The sequence below is a fragment of the Phodopus roborovskii genome, unplaced genomic scaffold, assembly GCF_943737965.1.
Source record: "Phodopus roborovskii unplaced genomic scaffold, PHOROB, whole genome shotgun sequence".
Classification (NCBI taxonomy): Eukaryota; Metazoa; Chordata; class Mammalia; order Rodentia; family Cricetidae; genus Phodopus; species Phodopus roborovskii.
In genome coordinates, this window is record NW_026125863.1 from 25,217 (window position 1) to 40,008 (window position 14,792).

General features: G+C 42.0%; 1 non-coding gene across 1 annotated transcript; it reads left to right on the forward strand.

Annotated features, from left to right (window-relative positions):
- The first annotated feature begins 14,399 nt into the window (after positions 1-14,399).
- LOC127217848 (U6 spliceosomal RNA) lies at positions 14,400-14,506 on the forward strand. The gene has a single exon (XR_007834125.1). It is a non-coding gene; the product is annotated as a U6 spliceosomal RNA (small nuclear RNA).
- Positions 14,507-14,792: the final 286 nt, after the last annotated feature.

Below are 14,792 nucleotides of genomic sequence, written 5' to 3' on the forward strand. Positions count from 1 at the left end.
GCCCCAAAAGCCTTTGCTTATGGAATATTTCAGTTTCTTAATACGTTGGAGACTATGATGGTACTTATGAGTTCCTACTATTAGACTGATCCAAAATCATCCTTTTCTTTTCAATGACACCAAGAGTGCCTTTGATAACCATGCAATATCATGTGCTATCTCTCTCCTGGGGTCTCTGAGGCTGTTCTTAAACCCTCTGCTAGTGTTTTACTTGCTTGTGCTTTATGTCTCATTCCCCTAGGCTGACGGCAAACTGTGGGGACAAGGGGTATGTCTTAGTTCCTCTGGATTCTCAATGCTCCAAAGAGATGTACAGAAGGTCTGAAGGTGCTTGGTCAAGACCAACTGCTGTGGTGCTAACAATCCATAGGCTATGACCCTCTGAGAGTCAAATGACCGTTTTATAGGGGTCATATGTCAGATACCCGGCACAGCAGATATTTACATAAAGATTCACAACAGTAGCAAATTGAGATTTATGAAGTAGCAGCAAAGATATTTTTTTTGGCTGGGTCAAAGGTGAAGAACTGTATTGAGTGGTCGCAGCATTGGAAGGTTGAGAGCCACTGCTGTGAAAGATGGTACAAGCACACCGGATATTTATGGGGCTTAAATAAGCAAATAGAGACTGAGCTTCTGTAGACAGCCCAGCGCTTTTTTTCCCCTTAGCTGAAGAGAGGTCTGGATGAAAATGGTGTGATCTGTCAGTTCACCAGTTCCCAAGGCTTCTGGCAAGTACTTCTTATCTGAAGAGTCCTTACAGCAGCTGAGCATGTTCTTACAGAGAGAATTCGAGAATGACAGCATTCATTTTACTATGTGAGCAAGGTGATCCCAATTTGCCACATTAGGAGAAAAATGAAGCTGGAGGAAGCTACCAAGGAAACAGTGTTAGGAGAGTGGAACCTAAAGATGGGGTTTTTCTCTCTTGGGAACCAGGGACGCATTGTGAGGGTAACATACACACACTTTCCATACAGCATTTCACCGACTACCTGAAATACTCTTGCCTTTCCTGTTCCGGGTCACTGAAGGAAGTCTATAGCATACAGGAGTTGATGGGCTATTAGCTGCATCTGAGCGTCAGTCCCTCTTCACAGAAACTACTGCAGGGTTTAGTGGAAAGGAATGAGGACGAGAGGCACATGGGCCTTATAGGCACGAGGAAGGACACATGTAACTGTATAAAAGAGCAGTCCACAGAGGAGAAAGCGTGAATGTTTCTGGAAAACAGCTGGCTTTATTGCTCATGTCTCCACTACATAAAGAAGGGAACAAGGAAGACAACTTTGACTAAAGATATTCTAAAGGCAGAGCAGGGTAGAGGCTTCCTCAATGAACTTTTCTTTGTTCAGGTGCTATGGCACATTCAGCACAGACGTTAATTAACACAGAGCATACTGCTGCCTACACTGACTAAGTAATTACACCTGGAGTCTAATTTGGTCAATCTCCACTACCCCTGGTCTAAATCAGCCACGCTACACATCTCTCAAAGTGTGGCTAGCACCTTTATTAGGGCAGTGACATGTGTGACTTCTAACACAGGAGAACCACCACCAACCTCAATAGGGTTCCTCCACGTGATTTGCATGCAGAAAGGGAAACCGTGGGAGGGAGTGGCTCTTCCTGGGCTCCTCTGGATTGTTTCCTGGGGTTCCAGAGTCCAAAGCTACATGCCAGGTGGAGGAGGTCTTCCCTGGCAACACTTTCAAGCAATTACTCATTTATTTGGGTTTCTGATTTTAATAAGGCTATATGATGTTAACATTAGTAACCGAGTTGATCAGATTTGGGGGCAACTAAACTTGTTTTCTTGAGCTAAGAGATGACTCAGCAAGGAGGGAACCTTGCTGCCAAGTCTGCCATGGTGAGTTTGATTCCCCAGACTCATAGCATGGAACGAGAGACCACACTCCTGCAAGTTGTCCTCTGACCGCCACATGGTACATATGTCTCCAACCCCCGCATAAATAAATAAAAGAAACATAAGATTAAAAAATGCTTTGCTTAACTCTTCTAGAATTTTTCAAGCTTTCTAAAATGAGAAAGTATCCTACACTAGTAACAAGACAAGAGCAAGAATGAAAGTTGGTAATAAACTCCTCAGGAAATGGTGTGATAGCTATGTGATATAATATGTCATCAACGTCATCCTCATTGTCATCATCATCATTGTCAAAGGTGCTGGGGACTGAACCCAGGGCCTTGTACATCCCAGGCAAGGGTTTTAATCACTGAACTACATCCCCAATCCATAATATCTTATTTTAGGATTTTATATCAGAAACATAATATATACAATATATGTGATTTATGTGAATATATGTGTATTAGCTTGAGTATAGCTAAAGATTTCATTTATCCAGGCAAACAGAACAAATGATGCTATAAAGAACAAGAATGCTAGACTCAGTAACATGGGTTTCAGTAACACATGAAAGGAGTTGTAACCAGTAACATTTAACCATAACTTCCATCTCTCTTCTGTCTCTGTACACTGTTTGCCAGTGTCACAACAGATCCCCCTGAGGTCTATCTGTCACTTAGCTGGGTACACCTTTGTTATCAGGTGAAAGAGACAAAAGGACACATGCTTCCCAATATGTGGATCACATGGTTTCACAAGAACTGATATTTCTACTTGACCAACTCTGGAGGGAGAGGGAGAGTGGAAGAGAGGAGTAGACCTTATTCGCTGCAAGGCCCAGGCCCACTGCTACAGTCAATTCTGCTACCCAACTTCCGGGCCCAGCCAAAGCGATCAGAAGCAGGCAGACTATTGTCAAGTCTGCACTCTGCCCACAGCAACTGTCAACTAATGATAGATTAGAAGAATCAGATTGCTCTATCAAAACATTTATCTCAAATCTTGATTAGTAAGCCTATTGAATTATGATTAGTTCACAAGGGTGCAGCTGACAGATAAGATACTTTATCTGACAATGTGTTCTAGTTGCTCTGCCCAAAGCCAAAAATACCCTGAAACAAACAAAAAGGAACAAAAAAAAAAAAAACAAAATATGAACTAGCAAAATAACAGTACCCAACACAGCACACTGAGGAGGAGGAGGCTACATAAATTTCTTTGTTTATTAAAGAGTTTGCATGTGAGAAGCCAGCTTTCCTATAAAAAGTGAGGAAGAGACTTAGAGAAATATATGGTAAACAATATGCTGTAACTAGGAGCCCACTAGGGCTCTCCCACCTTTTCAGTCACAAATGGGAACTTGAGATTGTTGCAGGGGGTGCTCTGCCTGGCTTTGGTGACATCTTAGCTACAAAGGCAGGCCTTTCTTATTGGTGCTGCCCAGTACCCTGGCCTGTGGGATGATGGTATCTGTGCAAAGTCTACAGAGAGAAAAAGCATGGGGGAGGGAGTGAGGTTGTTCAGTCAGGCATTAAAACTAGTTTCTGATTTTTTTTTTTTAAGAGCTATAGACTAAACAGGCTAAGCACATCCCCAGCCTCCACTGAAAAAGTCCACAGGGGTTAAGAACACCACTGGGCTGTTCTTCCAGAGAACCTGAGTCTGGTTCCTAACACCCGCTTGGTGGCTCACAAACGTCTATAACTCAGTTCCAAGGGATGTGACACTTTCTTCTGGACTCCAAGAGCACCATGCATGCATGCACCATGGTGCAGATATATGTGTAGGCAAACACTTACATACATAAACTAAAAACACATAAATCTTTTTAAAACCTTCTTTGTCTATATGAAATAAACATTCCATGTGATACAAGCTTATATTCTGAGTTCATACACACTCTGAAAAATTAAAATAGTATTAGTTATTCCTTTATCACCCCCTTGCCTATATACACTTAGGTCTCTTTCAGTCCCCTGAATTCAGCTGCTACAGGGGGCTAAAGTGGCATAGTCTAAGGATGCCAGGCACTCACACTCCTATGGCACTTTGGATGGTATGGCCATCTTACCCTGACCTTATGATTTTACACAAAGCCTAATGTCCTATAATCGTGTTTCTCTTTAGATGATATTAACCTTGCAGTGACTTCTCTCCTCCGTCTCTTGGACACTCATAACTATACTGTGCTAATCAATTGCGCTCTGCAGATGGGGTCAAGGAAACTTACTTCCTCCTTTGATAGCCTCCAATGTTTATACTCTTGGGGATAAAAGTGCTTTAAATGGAGTTATATTCTAGGAAAACCAATGTATGATTACTGCAAAGATCTGTATTGATTGTCCTGTTGCATTGCAAAAAGGCTGAAGAAAATGGCAGGGCACATTTCCTTTCGATTCCTACTCCACAGAGTTTGTTGCAAATGTTTGGGCAGGAAAAAAAAAATGGTGGAACTTCATTTAATGACCTGAAGTTCTCATCATTCAATCCTCTTTCTTCTTTCTCTCCTCTGCAAAGCACTCATTACTCACCTCAGGCCTTTAGTCTCCAACACTGGTCTGCAGCAGAAGCTCCAGGAGAGTTCACAGAGCAGAAGAAAGGAGGCTTCAGACAGGGAGGCTCTGCCAGCAGCTGCAGGGTGCCTTCCCTAATAGCTACCATGCTCTTCTTCCTCCCTCCTAGAATCCAGCCTTTGTGGTACAGCAGCTCTGTACCCAGCTGTAGACTCTTCCTGGAGTTAGCAGCTGGAACCAGGGTGAGTGGTAGGGAATGGAGTGATTTGGTGGGCGGGGACTTCTGGGGGAAGTGCCTTGAAGTATATAGATGGTGACTGACTAGTGTCATAAGCATTTCCCATTTCCTTCCTTTTCTTCCTCCCTACAAGGCAGATGAGACTCTGGCCAGGGAAACAGCAGTTCTATGGTCAGGAGGTGCTGAAGCTAAAAAAAAAAAAAAACATGTCCACACCAGTGCAGAGCCCAGCCTGAGAGAGCAGAAAGACTGCCTCACTTTTTGTGTATTCCTTTCTTACAAAAAGAAAAAAAAAAATCGCTGTTGTATGGTCCTCATCACTATACCAACTAATGAGATTCCTGGGCCACCCAAATTCTCCAAGTTGTCTGTGAGCGGCACTCAGTTGTTTCTGTAAGCACTAGCATGGGAGTCACCTCAGTGACAATAGGACTCTAAGTTTCTTTGGAGGAATTCTTCCCCCAGGAGAGTCTGAGTGGAGCTGCCCTCACAGCTCAGAACAGACACAAGTTCTAGGATTAGGCCCACCAGCCTTCAATTCAGGCTTCAAGGCCATTTGGGTGGTTCTGGAGTTGTAGCTATTATATGTTGCTAATGCCAAAGTGGGTCATCGCAAAGCCTGTCCCTTATAGGTGCAACAGCCTTCACTGTCCAGGTCCTTAGATGATGACTCACTGAAAATGTACAAATGTACTGGCTCCTTAGCTTCAGTGTTCTATAAGCTGTAACTTAATTGAGGTGGGATATGAAATGAAGAGAAAATGAATTTCAGTAATAATAAGCACTCATCTTCAGTGATTCCTTTGTGGCAGGTATTTGCCCCAACTTTGAATATATAAACTGATGTAATACAATAGCTTAGAAGGTTAAGTGCCATCACCAATCCCTCCTTTGGATGGGGAAACTGAGGCAGAGAAGCTAGGTAGTTTGCACAATACAATCTAGTTTGAAAATGGAGGAATCAGGACCAACTCTAAAATGAATAGGGACAAACCTTTATACTTCCACATTGCTTGTGGCCATGCAACTGGCTACAGGTATCTAGGAATATATTTTAGTGATATGGCAATTCCACAGAAAGACTCTAAATGGGTAAAGCTCAGATTTTCACGGCAGTATTGTTCATATTATCAAAATGAAACAGAACTACCTAACTTTTCAATAATGAGGAATAAGATAAAATGGGTATATTTACTTAGTAAATTATTCAGTAACTACAATGCATAATTAATGCACCATCAAATACTATGTGAAACATGTTGTCATTATATATAAAAGCTGAACACAAAATCATATGCATTCAACAGTCATCTCTAGGTTAAGTCATATATATTCACATAGCAGAGGCTGGAAAGTAACTTTCAAAACAAAAATAGCTATGTGGGATGTGGAATGTGAATGAGTCCTGTTCCTCCCATTTGTCCGTTATTTTCAAAATTTCAAAGGGTGGAGAATATGCTCTTAAGAAGAGAAATGGACACTGCTGAGGATGCTCTGGACGATGGCTGGGAGAGCCTGCTGCTTGCCCTTCAGTACAGATGAGCTGAGGGCTGGAAGGAGGAGTGGCTTGGAACTCCTGGCTTTTTATCCAGACAAGGTAAATGAAGTTTAGCCAGTCAGGAGAGTAAATAAGATTAGTTATGGGCTCCAGGTCATCCACTCACGAAGGTCAGAGAGTGTGAGATTATTATCCTTGGTAGAAGAACAGCAAAATAGCATTATGGAATAAATTAATGAAAAAGGTAGAAGATTATATGAATGAAAGCCCTAATCACTTTAGAGATTTGACTCAACTGCTCTGCTGGCTATCAATCAAACTCACAATACAAATACGCTTGTTCTCCTAAGTAATTCCAGGAGCTCTCCCCTTCTTGCTTCAAAGACATCCAATCTAAGGAAAGTCATGAATAAAGTTACCCCGGCTTGCTGTTCCGCCACATGCAAACCCCCTGAAGCACTGGGGTGCACACTGTTCCAATGTATATACTCAGGATGCAGATGGCTCATTGAAGATGCATAATTGCCAGCCTGTTTGGCCTTTGATTCCAAATAAACCATCATTCCATACCCATTCAGAAACACTGAATTCACCAATGTGCAAACTGCATATTTTATTAAATAAACACAAACATTTGTTTATTTTATTAAATAAACACATACATTTGTTTTCATCACAAGTCCTACTGCAGCATTTCTCTAAGGCTTCTGGCATTAGCATTGCTTGCCGCATTTCAAATGCCTTTGAACTTTCTGAAAAGCTACATCTGTTAGCTCCTGTGTATACAGCAGAAAGTTACCAGGTGAATTAAGTTTTAATATATACTGCTTTGTTCACTATTAAGATTGATGTTGGATACGCTGTACTGCAAGTTGCAAACTGCAATTACAATTCCTTGCAATTATCTTTGGTTGTTAATAGCACAAGATAGCATGTCACTTTCTACCAAGCGCATGATTTATCATTTGTGGTTTTTTTTCTTCCCCTGAACTCTTGTGGTATTCCAAATGTATAATCTTGTTGTATTTATTTCCCAGTGGCCCAACAAAATGCACAGCAAGTGCTGACTAGAACAAACTAAAAAGCACCACTATTGACAAGCCGTCACTTGAGCAGTAATGAACACTCTGCCTCCACTTTCACCTCAACAAGCAGCAGCTTTAATTTATGATAAAGCAAAGGAGAGGCACCCTCCAGGTTTATTATACCCTCAGTGCTGTTTCAAATAAAGTAATTAGAAGGTCAAGAGACGGGTTTGGAAAGCCAAATAGAAACACAACCCTTCTGTACTGACATTTAAAAAAAAAAAAAAACAGACTAGTATGTTCAAAGAGTATTTTATCCATCTTCTCAAAGGCAGGGCAAGGATGTCTTTGATTTTTTTTTTTTTTAATACTACTGTACCCAATCAGAACCAGTGGCTGTCCTTCTCGCTTTCTCTTAATTTGCTCCATATGGACTATAAGTAGCTCTAAAGAGTCGCCGGACTCAGGGGAAGGCCAACTAACCCCCCCCACACACTCTGGGACAGGTGATCAGGAAGCCAATGGGTTCTTATGGTGTCTTCTCTCTCTCTCTCTCTCTCTCTCTCTCTCTCTCTCTCTCTCTCTCTTTTAAATAATGATAACACAGAAGATGAAGCAATGGGAAGGATCTGGTGAGCTCCTATGGATAGCACAAGGAAATAACTAGAGTCCGCTTAAAGCATCCAAGGGGAGGCTGACTTTTCAGGATTATTTTGATTCTGGGGATGGGAACCCAGCTGCAATAAACTACCATGTTGTTTCTGAGGACTGTCTATAAATGCATTCCTCATTTGAAAGGCTCCTCCTTTTTCATACACCATGTTCTGTGTTTATTTACACCCTCTTTTTTCTCTAACATATCAATTTTAACACCTTATAGTTTTTATTAAAGGCCCAAAGACCTATTGGACCTTGACAATGTTCTAGGCCACTCTCTGAGGAGTCGGGCAATTTTAAGGAGTGCATGGACTCTTAAACCAGCAGCCCCTTACATTTGGATCCACAGATCCTTCAGTGGGCAATGCATCAACTCTTTTTCTTCCCATTACCTACTTTCTCAAATGAAAAAAAAAAAAAAAGGTAAGATGGGAAAGACAGACAGACAGTGGGAAGGTTAGGTCTCAAGGAGTATCTGCACAAGGATCTGTGATATGCGTGTACCAGGAAGCATGTGCCTGGAATTAGATAGTAGCTTTCAAAAACTGATCTTGCACAATAAAAACGCATCCTTGCTTTGGCAAGATGGCAGGTTATGGCTAGCTACTTGAACAATATTATAATCACCTCCTTGTGGGGGTCTGTGGTGCATTGATTCCAAAAGCCTTTCTGAAATAATGCTTTATAGTGTAATTTTTGCTTCAAGTAACTTTTACCACTGTCTATTCTGGTAGTCTAATTGCACCTGATTATCTAAGTGGTGGAAATATATGTAATCTCATAATTAGAACATGCAATCATGTTGTAAAAATTTTTGTGAAACTGTAAAACAGACGGTTTGTCAGTACAGTAGTTAGCCTCCCTGCCTCCCACCCCCCCAATCTCTACCTACAAAAAGCAATGACTTTCTGCAGTGTGAGAGGAAATGGGAACATTTGGGGCTGAGTTTTACAAGGTAAAGGAGTGGATCACTCTGGTCTAAGACTCCTTAGGAATTCTAGTGCCAAATCATATTGTAAGTCAGGAAGACACAGTTTCTCTACAAGTCATGAATGCAGAATGCAAACTAAGACATACAACATCTCTGGTAGTATTATCCAGGCCAGGAATAGGCCCTTCCTCCTCCACCCTTTGTTGTTGTCTATGCAATTTACTCTAAAATGTAATACTAACTTGTATACATTGGTGGCAAATGTGTATGAATCCGATGGTTTCCTAATATCTTTGAGATGGTAATTTCAGCCATTTCTTCAATTAGATGAAGCAAGGACTTACTGTTCTGAGTTCTTCAACTGCTCCTTTTCCTGCCTTCCTGGCCTTTCACTGGAGGTGCTAATGAGTGATACCAGGACCAAAGCTTGGGCTGTGCAAATGGAGTAAGATGCCTGGAGCCTGTGTGATCCAAACTGCAGAGCAAGACCTTTTCATGAGGCTGCAAACTATTATCCAGTGGAAGCTGGACAGCTTTATGGTACCAGCAGTTAGAATCCTCCAAAGGGAAAGGTGGAGATCCAATCTGTTTCTCATATGAGATCTGTGTGCTGAAACTCCAAGGGAGGTTTTGGGAAGACATTAAAGCAATGTCTTTAAATTAAAGCATGTGCCCAGCCACAAGAACCTTCTATGCAGGGCCAGGCCCAATTCTTCTGAGAGCCAGCTGCTTTTGCAAAGATTCCGTGAATTCATAATGGTTACTTAGGGATTTTAAAGTTGTGGCAAAAATGGAAGGAAATACTCATGGTACCTGTGACAGGTACCCCCCACTCTCTCTGAATACTCAAGAGTATGTTGACTTCATTGTTGAATCCAGATGAACTTCTTGGTTAATAATAATCCAGATAAACTTCTTGGTTAATGGCACTACCATTTCCTGTGACAGTGTTTAGTGTAAGAGCTGACATAAGACTCAGACTTCATGGTGAGAGCAGAGGAAGTGCCAACTGGAACTTTGAGGAATAACTTCTTCACTTCTGAGGAGACACAATAGGAGGGGGTGGTCTCCTAATCTTGTGGTGTCTGCTTTTGATATGATGCCTGAAGCTAGGACAGCCTTTGGAAACACAAAGGAAGTCACCACCAGGGTTAAGTCCATAATGGCCAAACTTGAAGAGCACAGGTCTGCTGTGACATCACTGGGCCAACTGCTGTCCCACTTGTGAATTTTCTGTAATGCAAGATAATGACTGCCCATGTTTATGCCTAGTTGAGTCAGGGCACAGTTTGGTAACATGCCTATTTGTCCTCAGTGGAGGAGTAGTGGTCAGCAATTATGAGAAGGTCAACACAATTGAATTTAAATCTCATTCACTAAAATAAAGTTAGAGTCTGAATTGGAATGGTGAATGAAGGCTTTAAATGGGTATAATCCTTTTGATAAGCAGTTTGTCAATAAGTATTAAGAGTTACAAAAAAAGATATGAATTTTGACCAGCTATTTCAGGTTAGATATTCAATCCCAAGGAATCATCCAAGGTATAGATAGCTCTATAGACAGATATTCACTACACAAGGTGATGGGTTTATATACTTTTTTTTCATTCATATTCAACCCATGCCCTACTTTTCTTTCCCTCCCCCAGTCCCCTTTCATGTCCCACTTTCGTTTGTACTTTCATCACACACACACACACACACACACACACACACACACACACACACACACTGAAATCTAGGATCTACATATGAAAGAAAACATGGTAATGCCATTCTGAGTCTGGTATTCCATTTATGCAGTTGCCTCCATTTCCATCCATTTTACTGCAAACTTGTTCTTCTTTATGGCTGAGTAGGACTCCACTGTGTATACCTATCACAGTGGAGTGTTTGTTAATCCATTAATCTGTTGGTGGGCACCTAGGATGATTCTGTAACATGTCTGTTGTGAACAGTGCTGCAATTCTAACTATGGCTCTGTAGGTATCCCTCTATAGGGTATGCTGACTTAGATCATTTGTGTATAGTCCTGGATGGGTAAAGCTTGATCCTAGTTAGCATTCTTCCTTTCTCTTCCTTCATTCCTTCCTTTCTTCCTCCCTCCCTCCCTTCCTTTCTTCCTTCCTTCCTTCTCACTCCCCTCCTCTTCTTCCACCTCTCCTCCTTCTCCTTCCCTTTTGAGATAAGGTTTCTCTATGTAGCCCTAATTGTCCTGGAACTTAGAAATCTTCCTGCCTCTGCTTCCTGAGTGCTGCCACTATCAGTGTGTACCACCACTGCCTAGCCCCAGTTAGTTTTCTTAAGTAACCCCTACATTGAAGTCCATACCAATTTAACTGCCACTACTAGTAGTGTATGAGGCCAACACCAACATCTTTGTCAGCATATGTTATTTTCTTTCCCTTTGGGCTGTATTTTTTGAGGTAGGTCTTACATATCTGAGGCTGGCCAGAACGCCCTATGTAGTCAAAGATGACCCTGAACTTCCAATACTCTGCCTTCATCTCTTGAGTGTTGGGGTTATAGGTGTGTACCACTGTGGTTGTTTTATGTGGTGCTGGGAACTGCACTCACAGTTTTGTGTGGGCTAAGCAAACATTCTACCTACTGAACTACATCCCTAGACACCGCCACTTCCTAATGACAGATGGAATCTCAATATTGTTCTAATTTGCATTTCCCTGATGGCTAAGGATATTAAACTTATTGTCATGTATACTGGCCACATGTATTTCATCTCTGAGAAGTATTTGCTCATTTTCTGGATGGTTTGTTTTACTGACAATTAATATTTTTTTTTTAGATCTTTATATATTCTCTGTGTGACTTCTCTGTCAGATGTACAGTTAGCAGAGTACTTTGCAGGCTGTCTCCTTACTTGGCTAGTTGTTCCCTCTGCTGTGTGGCAACTTTTTAATTTTATTAAAATTTATATTATTAAGCCCAATAATATATACCTGATAGAACACTATGCATTGATTAAAACTGTTACAGAAGTGAAAAATGAAATTTTGTAGTAACAACAGCAATAGACAGGATGTATATTTAAGAGTGTGAAGAGATAGCTTATAAAGTTTTCAGAGTGGTGCTGATGTTAGGAGACTAGAGGACATACTACTGTTTTATTTTCCTTCCAATTTCATAAATAGAAAACCCCCCTTACATGTGAAACATGCATTGTTGCATTAATCACCAACTTGGGACAACTTGTGGGCAAGGATGATTGGAAATGTGTAGACAGCAGGACTGGGCTGGCCTGGGGAAAAGACTTGAGGTAGATGTAGAAAACTCATTAGCATTAGGATTTCTTCACAATGAGTTTGATTCTTCTTTTAAAGCCTGGCGTTTTGATGATGATGATGATTTTGGTATGTATTTGCACCTTTCTCCAGCCCACCCCTGCCCTGTGTGCCCAGTGATTTTATTGCATGGTTTGGGGAAGGTGCAAATCAAAAGCAGTTAGTACACACAGCATGGCAAAGTAACATCCTATCCCTGAAAGAACTCCATGGGGAAGCTCCCTATTCCTAATCAAGAAAGAAAATGTCAAATGCCTTGATCCAAATGTTATGCTTCGGAATAAATAAATTTGCCTGGGAGCAGTGGAGGGTGTGGGGTGAGGGTTGGGAGGAATTAATGTGGTCTTTAAAATTAAGTCTGGGACACAGGTAGTATGTAATCTAAGCCAATGACGCAACTGTTGAGCCCTAAAGAAGCGCCTGTATCCCATATAATTAAGAGGGATGGTTGGCATCAGGGGGACCCAAAATGTTATGCAGACTAACTGATTGCTCCATTGCTAATGACTGCCCAATTTCTTTAGATTAATTGGTGCAATCTATATTTTTGCAGCAAAGATTAAGTATCAACTTGATTTGGTGTCGATAAAAAAATTGATGGATGCTTGTGACTGCTCCATCCCAAAAATACTAAGATTATTACCACCATAATTATCATAAATGAGAAAACATGGGCAAGTGTGATTACAGGTCTAATTCTATCTTGAGACTTTAATGGCATAAAGTACTCAAGCTTTGCATTCATGATTTACTGCATGGGCACACCCCTTACAGGAGTACCCCTGGTGAACGGCATTCATTATATTCCCCATAATGCAAGGCTTTGGTCCAACATAGAACAAATACTCAAGACGGAGTTCCTAGAAAAGCCAGCCCATTACCATCTACAGATCTCCAGTTTAGGAAGGAGACATGTGTCTGCCTGTAGCCTCCTTTCCATTCTGGGATATGAGAGATGTATTTCATTCTGCCATGCATAGAGGCTGAGAGTCTGTCAACGATGGCCAAGTAAAGCTGTGCCAAAGCCTGAAGATGAAGTCATGATCCTAGTTGGTGTCAACCTAGCACTCTGTGTGCCATCAGCTGGGAGGAGAGATAAAGGTCTACACATCTTAGATGTCCCACTTGGTTGGGGCATTCTTCAGAATGTCCTTGTTTAGGAAGAGAGAGACAGGGAGGAGGGTAAAGTCTGGTGCTGTGGCTCCGAGTAAGCCTGTTTGGAGACACTGAAGCATTGTGCTAGTAAAGAGCATGAAGGCACACAGCTTGCCACATGGGCAGAACTAGAGAGTGTCTTTGGACAGTCACTGCGGAGCACAATGCCCCAAAATCAGTCAACCAGAGGGTAAGGCAAATCTGTGTGAGGGTAGAGGCCATGAAGCAAGAGACATCCTTTAAAATGTGAAGCCACCCTTCTTGCCAAGCAATTGTGGCTGGGTAGAAGGCAATCTCACCTGCTCCTTGTGCTTACTAAGCCAGAAGTCTATTTTCATGAAGAACATTCAATTTTTACAACGCCCTAGACTGCGTGAGTAACTCTACTAACATCACTGCATCCAAGCCTGTTTCCACATACAGGAAGTGGGAACTATAACTGCCTCCTACCTCCAGGGTTGTTTTGAGAATTACACAAAGGCATAAATGCAGATGCAATAGCAATAACCTAGGAACTGCTCAAGATATGGAGCTGCCAGCCAAAGCCAGGCTTCTGTTCCATGCAGAATCCTGTTCAAATGAAATTTCCACATGCACAAGGCTAAAGAGGGGAGGGTCCCCAGTTTGCCTTAGAGTATAGTTCTTTGCCTCTAGGACAGAACACTTCATGGAAGGCCTGGGGGAGTTTTGTAAGCCAGAGCACATATGTGACCAGCAAAGACAAATGTCTTTTCCATGAAATACTGGAGTGCTAGAGAGAACACTGTTTACACCAGAAGCACCAACAAGCACAAGGTGAACAAAGTGGACAGATTCTAAGTCACCACAGGTTCTCTCTCACGTACATATAACCTTCAAATACCCTTTTGGCACATATGAAAATCTTTCCTGGTGCTGCAATTTAGGAAAATAAATTATGGGCATGACCTGGCACTGAGATCACCAGGCTGTCAATGATAGGCCTCTGGCTCATATCCAGGCGTACTTGGTAGCCCCCCAAAGCCCCATACCAACCTTTTCATAAGAAATAGCGCCGCTTTGCATGTGACAGTCATCATGAACTTTCCCAGAGAAATTTCTCCTCCCATTAAGAGTTTCCACAGCATTTTACCTTATGTGTCCAGTCATGGAAATTACAACTGGACATAAATTAATTTTGTTTTCTCTTGGATTCATTGTGCATCATTTAAATATTCAAAGAATTTATGCTCGTGCTCGCTTCGGCAGCACATATACTAAAATTGGAACGATACAGAGAAGATTAGCATGGCCCCTGTGCAAGGATGACACGCAAATTCGTGAAGCGTTCCATATTTTTCCAGTCCTCTGCTGGAGTCCCAGGCCCCTCCCAGAGATCCGCCTATCTCTGCTGGTCCACTTGGAGTTCCTGCAGGCAAGATCCTTGACCCACAAATCCGGGCCCCTGCCAAAGAACGAGGTCTCAGCTGGAGAGCGCCAGTTTCCAGTGAGATCCCACTACCCTGCAAAACCTTCTCAAGTTCCAGTCCAGCCCTCGTCCCCTTCTGCCGGCTATTGGCCAGAGAGAAGCCTCCTAGAGAGCTTGGACCACACAGAGATACAGACATTGAATCTTTGATCCACAT